Here is a 13,111-nt window from a genome sequence, read left to right on the forward strand (position 1 = left end):
GACAAATGGTTTGCCAAGGTAAGTCTGGACTTTGTATATGTGCTTCACTAGATTTTGGGCCTACTTTCAAACATTTTTCACCTTCCCTGCACATGACACAGTTCTCCACCCACTCCACCACTTGGGCATCAATGCCCGGCCACCAAAAGTGACTCTTTATGCGACGTTGCGTGAGACGTTTTGCTTCTGAGACAAAATAGAGGTATAAACTTGTCATCCTTAAGCAAAATAGTATCACTGATGATTGAAAAAACATATAAAACCTTGATAAAAGGCCTGACAGAGACAGAAACAGAACTCTCGCACCTAGAACCCAGTTTAATGAGTTTAATGACCTCCTGAAGAGTATGATCAGCAATCATTTCCCTTTCCCAGTCTCTGGCCAAAAAAACACCTTCCCCCACAAATACAGCATCTTCAACAGAAGCAACTGCAATATCGTCCAAGCTCACAGGATCCTCAGAGTGAAGAGAACGCCAGTCCAAGGACAACCTGGAAAGACAATCAGCTTGTATATTCTTCCAACCCTGGATATACTCCACTGAATATTGAAATTCTTGAAGTCAATTTGTCTAAAACAATCCTAAGAGTGGAATTGTGTTGTTCTACAGACTGGCCATAAATTAAAATATCGTCCTGAAAGTAAACGACATTCCCAACACCCTCAAAAATACTGGAAACCATCCTCTGAAACACGCTAGCCGCAGAATTGAGACCAAATGGGAGGCGAGTGAATTGAAAGGTACCCCAGGGAGTGATAAAGGCAGTTAAGCTTTTATAATCTTTATGTAAATCAATCTGGTGATAGGCACTCCTGAGATCCAGTTTAGAAAAAACTCTAGCCCCCTCAAGCGTGGTAACCAGTTCTGTGATGTTAGGCAAGGGAAAACTATCTGCCACTACATATTGATTCAGAGACCTCAGGTCGACACAGAAGCGGAGTTTGCCGTCCGATTTCTTCGTGACGACAATCGGAGAAATCCACGGGGATGCTTCCACAGGCTCAATCACACCCATTTTCGACATATCATCAATGAGTTGTTTGACTTCGTCTCTGACAACAATGGGAATTCGCCTGACCTTATGTTGAATGGGAATCAAATCTTTTTTCAAAATAATTTTGTGTGAATATCCCTTGAGACGACCAAGACTCTCTTCAAACACACCAGCAACACCAGATAAGATACTATGTAGTTCTCCATCTTCAATGATCATCACTTGCGAGTCAGCACGAGGATTGACCATGATACTAAGGTCATACTGATGGACCCACCCCAAAATGGCAGGACCAGAAGCAGAGACGTAAACCTTCCCTTCAATTTCCCTGGTAGAAAACTTAAATGTGAGCCTCAAAATAACCCAGGATGTCTAAGGACTCCCCTTGATAACCCCCAGGAGAAATGTCTTTGGGAAGGAGTGGTCCTGTGCCCCAGACTTCCACATACAAATCATTAGGGATAATTGTGTAGCGCGAGCCAGTGTCCACCATTAAATGAACAACCCTATCATTGATGGTAAATGGTGCTTTGGGTCTATTTTTCTGTGTAAGTTCCTCATCAGAACCACCACCATCCAAACCTACTACTAAAATGTTGTAATTTGCATCACTCACACTAATGATATCTTCCACACATGCTACAGAGGCGCGACCTTTGCCCCTACAAACCCTTGCATAATGACCAAGCTTTCCACATAAAAGACATTCCTGCTTGGCGGCAAAACAAAATTTGGAGTCAGAAGAGTGACCAGAACTGCCACATCTATTACACAGTTTGGAATTGTAGGCTCTAACAGGGTTTTGAGGTTTTACAGATACAACTTTTTTGTTGAAGAACTTCTTGTTCTTGACTGCAGCAACGTCACTCTGATCCTCCTCATCACCTCGAAAACCTTCTGCTGAGTCAAGTAAAGCTACTTCACTCACATCGCTGGAAACAAACCTCTTCTCAAGTTCTTTCATGCAACCCTCAGATTGCTCTACTATTGTTGCCAAATCAATCGCTGTTTGTAAGTTGGGATTTTTGGCTGCCCACAATCGTTCTTGGATTTTCTTGTTATTGCACTGGACAATACGTTGATCTCTAATCAACTCATCAGTCATGTTCCCAAACTTACATTTGACTGACATCTCACAAAGTCTCGAAACAAAGTCATCAATAGACTCACCAACTTTTTGTTTTTTTGTGTAAAATGTGTACCTATTTATAACTAGGTTCTCTTCCTTTGAATACCTAATCTCCAGACGAGAAATAGCTTCCTTGTATTCATCCAAAAGAGCTTGTGCACCAGCTTGAAGAACTTGTGGTAAAAACTTGAACACACGCTGACCTTCTTTCCCCAAAGAACTCAGTAAAAGTGCTTTTTTTCCGTTTAGATGAAAACTCTTGTGCATCAAGTGCGTCTAAATAATTGTCAAACATGGGAAACCAGTCCTCCCAAGATATACTAGGTTGACCAGGGTTCCGAAGGAAACTGGGTGGAAGCACAACAGAACCATTTTGGGTAACTCCTTGCGCAGACATGGTCATTGCAAAATACAAAATGTGAGCAAAGCAAATAAACGAAAATAAAGAGTTCAATGGGCAATGACTGCTAAAGAAAAGACAATGAAGTCAGCTTATATAGTAATCCAACAGTACCTGACACTCGACGAAAATGACGTGTGTATCGTCGAAGTAATAAATACCGCACTCCTAGACACGCAAGTGGAGCATGTAACACTGAAGGAAAACTTGAGATATTAATGTTGAACACGCACGAGACGTGCGCATCGCCAAAGACTAGAAGACCTCCTTCGCGCTCAAGTTTCTAGACAGCCAGTGTACACCGGAACATGAAAAGGAAGTAACTGGCATACGTGGTTGCGTGGCTGGAGGCTGGAGGCAGATTGGATGGGTTGCTGTGGTAACCAAGATGGCTTCCTTACGCTGCGTGAGGACATAGGTGAAGTCAGGACGTTCGTACACACTGAACGTCAGCACCGAGTAGAAGCGTCAACCAGAACAAGGTGATTGGACAACAAGCGGCGTGTCATCCAAGTCTCCACCAACTCCCTTGAAGATTCCACTACGTCATCACAATAGCGGAGACCTGCGGGGAGGACAGGATGACGAGTAAAGCAACGGAAGAATTTGAACATCCACCGGGTCCAGTGCAACTTGCAGACACAGACAGTAAGTGTATGCACCGGAGGCAGTAAGAGGGAGACAACTTCACAAGAGAATGTCCATCACCATAATTCAGTCAATCCAACGAAGTGGGGCTGTGATGTATCCACAAAGAGAGTTGCGCCCACCCAACAAACAGGAAGCTTCTTCACAGTGAAAACGCCGAAAATTCACATGAAACCCATAGTCAATAAAATGCTCACCTCGCAAGTAACACACTCAAGGATGGTGAGGATGCAGACAACAATTATGCCTCAGTCTTGTCCGCTCTTGTCTTAACGATGTAGAAGGCATGCGATGGATTCAGGTAATCGTCGCCAAAAAGTTGCAGTAAATGGATTACAAGGCCAACCCAGGTAAGTAGAAAGAGTCCTTTATTGAGTTGTAGAGTAGGACAAGAGTGGACTCTTCACTGCAGCAGCAAACCAGTAAACTGCCACAGAACGGAACACATAAACATGAGATAACACAGAACATAAATGCATTCTTATTCTACTAACACATTCTAGAAAGGTTGCTATGTACAATGTACTACATGTAACAGTCAAGAACAGGGATATTTTTGCTTTTATTGTCCATTTGATAGCACTCGGAACCCCTCAGTGAAAATCATCACTGTTACCAATATGTATATAATTTGCACATAATTTGCACTTGTAAAGTAATTTGCCGCTTATACATACCTACCAACATGAAGAACAGTCTCACTGTGTGAGGAGGGGGCAGAACCTTGGAGGGGCAGGACCTCGTGCTGGGAAGTACCTACGATGCACTTTTTAACCCCACCCGCCTTAAACTCTCTCCTCCCAAAATAAAATAAAAGCTTGCTGAGGCTGCTGCCGAAATCTTGGGGCTGTTTTCACACCCCTTAATGGGTGTCGGCATTTCAAAGCTTCAGAAAACGTGCTGGTAAACCACCATATAAAGTGGTTTTCAGCTAGTTTTCCCTGCCACCATGTCATATCGGCTCCTCACCGGGAGACTGTGTGATGGGAGTCGATATCGTGTGTCACAAGGTGGAGCCATGTGAGCTGGCAGGTATGGCTTTTATATTGTCAGTGATTGAATAGGTGTTGCTTTGCCATGCTTTCCTTTCCTTTTGACCTCTGTGCCTTCCCTGTAGTTGCCCACTGGATGTCCCTTGGCTAGCATTGCATCCCAATCCTAAAGAAAACACACATCTATGCCTTCAGCATCAACCAATATTCATGACCAAATACACAATGGAGATCTACACTGCACACAGGACGTGATTAAGAACAGAGTGTTTACACGAGAAGGTGCATCATTCATAATTCAGTCCCAATTGTACCTAAACTTGTCAACCTCAGAAACACAGAGCCGGTCTTGCCGTGACTTGAATCTTGACCTATATGTTTTACATAAATGTCACCAGCAAGCACTTAACCCAGTGAGCTATTTCAACCTTTCAACCCATAGTGCTGCTAAAAAAGATTTCAACTCCATTCTCAAGTGTTGGACTTGCCCCTTATTTGCAGGGTCATCCTAGACATTTTGTCTTCCTCCTGTTTTGTTTCTGACCTGTTGTTGGTGGTTTTATGGCTCTGGGCACCTTATCTCTGCTGATCAGTGCTACACTGCATGTGTTCTCTCTTGTAAACTTGGTAAGATTGGTCTACACTTGTTTGGCATATTTAATTTACCTGTGAGTCCCTTGTACAGGTGTATCCCATATACCCAGGACCAGTAAATTAAATGCTACTGGTGGGCTTGCTGCGCTGCTTGCTCCACCCACCAAAGTAGCCTTTGAAACCTCTTTCAGGCCTCTGCCACTGAAGGGCCCATGCGCAGTTTACGACCTTGCACCTGAATAGACCTTGTCTGCCCTGAACAATGCTGTCTGCACCTCCTGCCAGGAAACTACACCGGTGGGGACAGAACTGGTTTGGACTGGGCACAGAGCCCTCTGCCAGAAGAGAACACAGACTTTTTGCACCATAACTAAAGGGACTGTGACCCCATGTTTTTTTACTTGAAAAAAGAAGACACTGCATGCACTGCTGTGTGCCAGGAGAAGCCACTGTTCAGGTACTAGCCTGCCACCAAGGCTGAAGGGACTGCTCTCTGTTAAGGGGCCCTGCGTGCTGGCTTGCCTGGTTGCGGATAGCACCTGCCACTCGGTTGTGCCAGGAGTAGACTCATTTGGTGCTTGGCCTCAGAGGGTAATTTTTCCCTTGTCCTGCAGCATGGGCAGCGCTGCACTTTCCTGCTGTGACCGGGCAACGGTATGGGAGAGCTGAGGGAACAGAGTGGTCTGCCTCTTGTGGATTCGTTTTTTTATCTGAAGTCTCGGCATCTCGGGTACAGCTACGTGGCCCCAGGCTGTCATACAACGCGGAAACAGTGAGGAATCCTGGCCCGGGAGGTCCTCAATGTTGCACCGCAACACTCGTGTCATAGAGAGGCTGGACGAAGACAGATGGCTGCAATGCGTGGTTGTGGGCAGCCCTGGTGAAAAGAGCCATAACGAGGGGCTGTCCATATGCCTTGCACAAGGAGAAAAGGCCGAGTGAGGATGCCGAAGTTGGCAGTGGTGCTCTGAGGCAGAGGAGTCATAATGGAGTTTGCACGCCCTGAGCAGGGCATGTGCTGTTGTTGGGGACAACACCCCTCCTGAGTGCTCACCGGTCCCTAGACGGGGGCCAGGGTGGTAGAAGAGTGCTTGGTGGGTGCGGGTCATGGAGGGCCTTTGCAGCATTCTCCAACTGCCGGAAGGTATTGTGTGGGGCTGGGGAAAGCCGCACATCCCAGGCCTGACCAATCTGAGACCAAGTGACAGTGCAAGCCTCTAGCACTGGTGGAGGTAACCTCCCATCGATTTGGTCTTTTTCATCTTGTGGCGGCCAACTAACACACTCAGCCCACAGTGATTAGTAAATGGGGCTGAGATTCAGCCCCTCTCACAGCTGTGCCATGTGCACATAGGCCACCAGCCAGTGGCGAGCAGAGGTTGTTCTCACCTATGGTAGTGTGTACACTGGTGATGTGGATGTGTTGCACCCTGATGTAATGTTGCCTACTACAGGGATATTCACAGTGATGGTGATTCTTTAATGTGTGCACTGCTACACGTGTTTATTATGGTGCAGTGCTGATTATGTTCATGCATAATGTGTTATGCTAAGGGCAATCCTACCAGTAGTTACTTGTTATCCTTACTGTGATGTTTATGACAATTTCCCGATTGGCAAGGTGTTTTATGGACTCCCTGTGAAGTCATGACAAGTGCCTGGTGGCACAGTGACATATATGTGATTATGTTCTAATGTGTTTTTATGGATAATACAAAGGATATTTTTATATGCCCTTGTGTGGAGTCTCTTTTGTGATGTGCCTAGGGTGTCACTACTGTGTGAGAGTGTTGTGCAAACGCTTTACACATTGCCTCTGGGATAAGCCTGACTGCTCTGCCAAGCTAGAAAGGAGGTGAGCAGGGGTTATCTTGGGTGTGTAACTCCCTTGCTCTGACTAGAGTGGTGGGTTCTCTCTGGTTTAGGTGCATACCATAGCCAATCAGAAACTCCATTTCTAACATCAAACAAACTATTTAGAATGCGATCTATACAAATACAATTTGCTATCTCCACTGATCCTATACAGTAATCTAAATCATACTTCAGATGAGAGGTCAAAGAATGAAGGTGCAATGGCAAACACATCCCTAACGTTTGACAAAATACAGCACACACCGCTCTGAACCTGATGGCTGTACTTGACAATACAACCCAAGCTTTACTGCATGAAAAAGCAGTGAGTGAAACGAGCTATCATATCCTTAAGTACTTCTTAATAGACAGTAAAAATGAATCATATCAATTAAACACAATTATTACATTCTTGCAGAATACATTAAGGAGTATTACAATAAAATTGTAAGTGTTATGACATCTAAATGTTACAACATCTAAATGTTATAACATTTACATATATCAATACAAAAAGAGCAGGTACTTGAATACTTGTTGATGCGGCGTTTCTAATTATCGCTATTAATTTCCTAGCAAAAAGCTCACTGTTCAAACACTGGCCTTCCTCGCTCGGAGAGGAACTGGGGCCTCTTACTGTTAGCGTGCCTGCTGCTGTCAGCAAGCACTGTCTTGTAACAATGAAGTGAAGAACAGAATGGGGCCACAGAGGAGGCACAGCAGCTCTGGTCGAACTGCCCTTTACAGGTGCCAAATAAAAGAGGGCTACGTTCTCACCATAATAAAGATGTACAGAAAAAACTTCTAACATCTGACACTTTGAAAATGAAAATAAATTAATGTATCAACTTTGTTCTATTCTTTTTATTAGTTTATTTCTATATTTTTATGACTTACATACGTGTTTATTTTTTTGCTTTTCTTTATACTAGTTTTATATAGTCATTTTTGCCATCTTTGTGCAAATAACAAACATGGTATAAAAACAACCATGGCATGTTTAGGCTCGTATTCTTCAGGGTCAAAATGCTCCTGTGAAGGCCGGGATCCACATCAGAGACTGAAGAAAAGAAAAAGAAATGGGTGGGTATGCACTCCAAAGCTGTCGTTTCCGACAACACAAGCAGGCAGTACCACCACCACAATCCGCTAGTCAGAAAGCCAACTCATAACTCAGATGGCAGAGTAACTTTTCTGTACAGCCCTATGGCAGGAGCTTTCCCCTGACAGACGCCACACTGGTGACGTCAGTGATCCGGCGGTCTTTCGTTCTGAAATTCTGCAACATCGTAATACAGGGGACGGACTGCCTAGTTGGTGGCGTTGAATCAGATGCTGACACGACCAAAGCAGTTGGACTGCTGAACTGTTGCTCAGGCCATAAAAGCTTTAAATAAGTATTGCCAGACAAATAAACTATCAATTTAGAAAACAAAAGAATATGCTGGTGATTGGGAAAAAATATAGAATTTAACAGTCAGTGACGTGTACATAAAGGAGAAATCCTTGTATAAATATTTGGGTGTGACATTTGCCAAAAAACTATAATGGAAACTGTGACTAGATATCTTAAAAACTCGAGCACTGTCAATGGTGGGTGGGCTGGAAAAATTTAGAAGAGACTATGGTGGGCCCTCAACCAAACCCATCCTTTTTAGCTTACATTGCAGGGAGAACGTTAAATATTCAAGATCTAACACGAACTGTAACTGTGGTTTACATGTTTGCTGTTCTCAAATACATATATTAATGGATTGTTCATATTTCTTTAACTTTTAGACATAGCCTTTTAAAATCAATTTTTAAGAAATACGCAATTTTGTTTAGGATACAACTTGTATGTAGCCTAAAGTTCTTTGGCATAGCTTTTGCTGTTGGAAGGCTTTTAATCGGTTATAAATAGGGGAGAGGGGTGTGATATTGTTAGAGCTGGCCTTTTTGCATATTTATCACCAAATCTTTTGCCTTTTGCCTCCAATTTGTATAACCATGTTTTTGTTGGATATATGACTCTGGGCCCTTTACCACTGCTTATCAGTGCTAAAGTGCATATGCTCTCTGTGTCAATCATGATTATGATTGGGTATCCTGATCGGCATATTTGATTTACTGATCAGTCCCTAGTAAATTGCACTGAGTGTGCCAGGGCCTGTAAATCAAATGCGTCTAGTGGGCTTGCAGCACTGGTTGTGCCACACACATGAGTAGCCCTGTAAATGTGTCTCAGACCTGCCTCTGCAGTGTCTGTGTGTGCAGTTTTTAAACTGCCATGTCGACCTTCCAAATGCACCCACTTGGCAGGCAAAAACCTTATATTTTCTTACATGTGAGGCACCCCTCGGGGAGGCCCAAGGTACCCCCATCAGCAGCGTGCATTGTATGTGAAAGGTAGGATCTGTACTTGTGTGTGTTGCATGTCCTGATAGTGAAATATTGTGCATTTCGTTTTTCACTATTGAAAGGCTGTCAGTCCCATAGGTTAACATGGAAGCTGTCTTGTAACATCTTACAAGTGTAACTTTCCATTGGAACCAGATAGAGAAATGTAAATGTAAATGTAAATGTATTTCGATTTATATAGCGCACGAATCACCCAGGGGTCTCAAGGCGCTTGCTTAGGGAACCCGTCCTGGTATTCCCCTGTGAGATACCCCAGCAGGGTATTCACAAGGTGAAAGCCAGGCATCCCGCCGCGAGGGGCCGTAGTGGAGATTAAGCAAGCTATTGCCCAGAGTCGCAGAGTGTGACCCAGTGAGTCGAGTAGGCACCGGAGCGAGAATTGTCGAGTTCGTGGAATTTTTTAGCCCGAGACCCGCCGAGGCAGGGAATCAAACCCTGGTCCACGGCTGATCTCAGGTTCCGGGTCTGCCGCCTCTAACCACTGAGCCAGGCTTCTCCAGAAATAGAGATTAGGCTCTCTGAACTCAGAATTGATTAGTACACATTTTAGTAGAGGTGGTTTTTAAATTGTGTGTTTGAAAATACCACTTCTGGAAAGCTGGGGAGGTGCATTCACTCCAGAGAGGCACAAGGGGGGTTGAGGTGTGTATCTAGGTGACTCAGAGCCAGACTGAATAGAACTTTCTGTATTAACAGTGGTGGGAGGAGTTTTCACTAGCACCTGAATAGGCTGTGTCTGCTCTGCACAATGTTGTCTCGACCTCCTGGAGTCAACCTGGACCAGGGAGGACAGAACTGGTTTTAATGAGCTCAGAGGTTCTTGAAAAAAAAGACTATAAACAGAAAATGGGGTATCAATATTAGACCTAAAACCCAAAAACTTTAGATTACTTCTGGAATCAAGAGGAACCTCTGCCAAGGAAGAAGAGCTGTTAGGAGGAGTACTGTCCCATTGCTGTGTGTTGCTTTGTTGGGTTGGCCTGCAGTTGCTGCTTCTGCTAATGAGGGGGCAAAGACTGCACATTCCTTGACACCTGCTTGAGAAGGATTGTCCAAGGGTGTGCGGGTGCTTTCCTTCTGTTCTGAAGTGTCAGAGCTTAATGGAACTCCACTGCAGTGAGTTCTGACCTGTCAGGTGGTACCTATTCTAGTTCTGGGCCCCAGGAGGTTGTTTCTGCTACAGGAAGCTGTCAAGAAATAAAGTTCTGAAGGAAATTGATGCTTTGTCATGCTTGTGGCTGAATTTTCCAAAACGGCACATCTGTGCGGGAGAAATTTCAGACGCACAGCCCTATGCGGCCGAAACTCAACGCAGTGCCTGCCAGTGGGCTAAGAAACTTTGGTACGCTGAGTCCTGTGCACTGATCTCTGATATTGAAGATCACTGCACTGACTCAGACACAGGCTCTGCTGGGCGGCAAGAAGAGGCCAAGCATCGGTGGTTGGTAGTTGGAGAAATCGATACAGCACCTGGTTCGCTGTTGCTGCCTCGCCTCCAGCGCATCCCAATTTTCCATGCATCACACATGTACGCCGAATCTACAGCAATGCTGTGGCTGCAGTAAGAAACCAACTCATCATCTCCTTGCACAGTAAGAAAGCAATGCATCACCTTCTCTCCAGTAAGGAACTAACATATCACCTTTCTTGCACATAAGTAACCAACGCATCATCTTGCCTGCAGCAGTTTTTGCCTATGATTCTGACACATCTCAGGTTCTTTGTGCATGATAGTGACTCATCATAGTTTCCTATGGACAGAACAGTTTTTTACCTTTTTAAAATTAATAGTTTGATATTGGTATGTCAGATTTTTGTTGTTTTGGTTTTGTTTGGTTTAGATAAAGATGCTTAATTTTTCTAAACTGGTGTGGTATTTTCACTGTGTTACTCTGGGTTATATACAAATGCTTTACACATTGCCTCTGTAGTTTAGCTTGACTGCTCTGTGCTAAGCTACCAGAGGGTGAGCACAGGCAAACTTTGCTCATCCTGACTAGAAGGAAAGGGCCTAACTTGGACAGGGTACAAACCACTACCATCAAGAGCCTCCCATTTGTTCAAGACATGAATTGGTGACAATATATTTTTTTAAATGTGTGTACTACAGTGTTTGAAAAACTATGTAGTTTAAATAAACTGAATTTTTACTACTACTGTTGCACTTGGAAACTGGGTCAAATAAAAATCCATTTAAAAATGACCATAGTTTGCCAGACTCACCTTGGGCCTTCCCCGAATAACCCACATCACACCCTCACCTTAGGAAACTCCACTGGCGGATGTACGTCAGTACAACGCGATCTTTCAGATCGCGGTACTTTACAACGCAAGTCGTTATAACGACTTGCATTGGTGTGCGCGGATTGAGGATTATTATAATTTGATATTGCAACACCAGCCCACATAACAGTAGGGAAGGTGTTGGAATATAAAATTACAATTTTCCTTATCCAACAGCGCCATCCAGCGCAAGTCGTAGTAACGACTTTCGTTGTAATGGCATCGTTGTAAAGGTAGTGCGGTGTAAACACCGCGTTGTAAATGATGTTTCCCCCACTGGCTCCCCATACAGAAAAGATGCCAATTCAAGCTGCTGACCATGCTCCCAAAGCTCTACAAACCAAGGACCCGCCTTCATTAAGTACCACCTGAACTCCCACCAACCATCGAGAAGACTACGCTCCGCCTTCCTTTCACTTGCCCCTACTGCCCGCATCTACCTAAGCAGAAGTTGAGGATGCTCCTTCTCCCACATTGCAGAAAAGACCTGAAATAGTCTCCCCACGCACCTCAGAACCATCACCTCCCCTCTGGAATTCCATATGGCCCTCAAGACCGGGCTCTTCGAATAAGTCTCAAGGCCTTATAAGCACCTGGATACCCTATCGGGTGATTAGCCGTGCTTTATAAATCCTGATTGATTGATAGATCTATAAAACTCAATAGAGATAATCACTGCAACTCGGGTAGACCAGGAAACTTTAACTTATGCATGAGGGAACAAAACCAACATGATGTCGGTATAAGTCCCTAGTATTTGTTGTTCAATGGTGTATTGTGGTATTTTGATTACAGAAAGTCTGCCTGACTATACCTACGAAAAAGCATATTTAACAAATGTATGCGAGGGTGCTCTTCCTGAAGAAAACAAGAATCAGCAAAGCCTGTAGATGCTTTCAGATACTAACATATGCAAACAAAGGCATGCAGAAATGCTAGTGGTATGTGTTAGCTATTCTACTTGGATCCAAAGCCGACAATGTTAGGTTCCATTTGGACCTCTGCAGCAGGCAGATAAACCTTAAAAACTACATAGACTTCTGAAAAATGAAGCTTAATCTGTTGAGCTCACTCAATTGGTATTACCATCACTCTAAGGATCAGGACCCCTTTCCACGCCAATATCTACTTTCTTAGGTGATTAATCTTTGCCACCGTATTTTGATCAAAATAGCTACTTCATCATCAAAAACTTTAAATGCAATTTCAAATTTCAGTCAATAATGAGTGTTGTGAGTAGTTTTAAAGGGTTTTATTTTCTAATTAAAGTTTAGGAACTCTGTGTCTTTCTTATTAGTCAAATATCTATCAGGGTACAGAATTGATAATAGACAAATATGGTTAGATGAGATCATTTTTTAAATAAAGCATTCAGCATGTTCCATAAATGAATGACTACTCTTTTCTAAGAAAAGGGGGCACAGAGAATGTCACACAAAACCAATGAAGAGTTCACAAGTAAAGCCAAGAGTGAGATTAGCATGAGGCTAAAAAACAATAATTAATATTTGCAGAATTTCTGATGAAGAGAAATAAAGCACAAAACAAATAAGCCTGGACAAAAGCCAATTAGTTAAGGCATAAAGCTTAGGTTTAATAATGTCAAAGGACTCAGCCTGTCTCTATTTGCCTCCCATCTCCTCTGCTGTGCAGCTCTCATCTGCAAGCTCATCTGATCACATCCCAGCTGATTTCTGCTCTCCTTAACTAAGAATGTGCTTTTAGGGACATTATTTCATGTTGCAAAAAAATGAACTCTGGGTAAAGTACTACGCTCACTCGCGTAGTTTGCGAAGTTTGCAAAACTTCGCACTA

At 43.7% G+C, this 13,111-nt stretch overlaps 1 protein-coding gene across 1 annotated transcript in view; it reads left to right on the plus strand.

Annotated features, from left to right (window-relative positions):
* The window catches only part of CDH13 (cadherin 13), a 2,391,456-nt gene that overhangs the window by 2,056,853 nt on the left and 321,492 nt on the right, over positions 1 to 13,111 (plus strand). The window lies entirely within an intron of this gene.

This window comes from Lissotriton helveticus, chromosome 12 (assembly GCF_964261635.1).
Source record: "Lissotriton helveticus chromosome 12, aLisHel1.1, whole genome shotgun sequence".
Taxonomy (NCBI): Eukaryota; Metazoa; Chordata; class Amphibia; order Caudata; family Salamandridae; genus Lissotriton; species Lissotriton helveticus.